This window comes from Heterodontus francisci, unplaced genomic scaffold, assembly GCF_036365525.1.
Source record: "Heterodontus francisci isolate sHetFra1 unplaced genomic scaffold, sHetFra1.hap1 HAP1_SCAFFOLD_897, whole genome shotgun sequence".
NCBI classification, from domain to species: Eukaryota; Metazoa; Chordata; class Chondrichthyes; order Heterodontiformes; family Heterodontidae; genus Heterodontus; species Heterodontus francisci.
Window position 1 is genome coordinate 47501 of NW_027141674.1, and position 821 is coordinate 48321.

Sequence of the window (821 nt, forward strand, 5' to 3'; positions counted from 1 at the left end):
ACCGGTAACCGACAAATACAAAGCATACACACACACACCGCGCGTGTGCCCTTGCTCTGGTGCTAGAGAAATCGAGTGCTCGAGCTGGCCGGAACGGGACGCCCCGCTCCGGAGCTTCACAATCGGACCACTGCGGTAGCGACCAGTGGGACGTCTCGGCCTCACACGAACAGCACAGAGATCAGCACACAGGAGACGGCGCACAACGAGTAATCTACCTAGCACGCCGCCGACCAAGTGGCCAAACTCTCGAGAGGAATGTCCGTCTGACACAAGGGACAGAAACGGGAGGTAACCGCTGAGCCTGAAACACCAGCAAATAAATGCTAGCCCGCCTGGGCCCTCCAACGTCGGACAGTCCTCGCCGTATCGATCGAGTGACCTGGGCACGCACTTTTTTTTCCTTTCACACAGTGTGGGGTTGGCGGCGGCGGGGGGGGGGGGAGAAAGCATGCAACTTGGTTGACGTCGCCTGGTCAACTCGCATCGGTTTTCCGTCCCCATCACTGTAAGGAGCAACCGCGACCAGCGTAGCCAAACAGGTCGACCAAAGCTTTCGGCGCTCGCACGGAGAGGTGATGCCAGCCGGCGTGCGTCGCCTAACTTGGACAAAATTCTGGGCACGCACTTTTCGTTTGAGACTAGGACATACATGTAGTGCAACCCAAGGAAACCAGGCGACGCCGCCACAATCTGCGCCTGACAGACAAAGATAACCGTTCACAAGGAGCCTTGTTATTTCGCACCAAGTCTTTTGCGGGCATAGTTTCTTTCTTTGACATGTATATCTGTATGAAGGTCGGCTTTGCTCTGCCATCGCA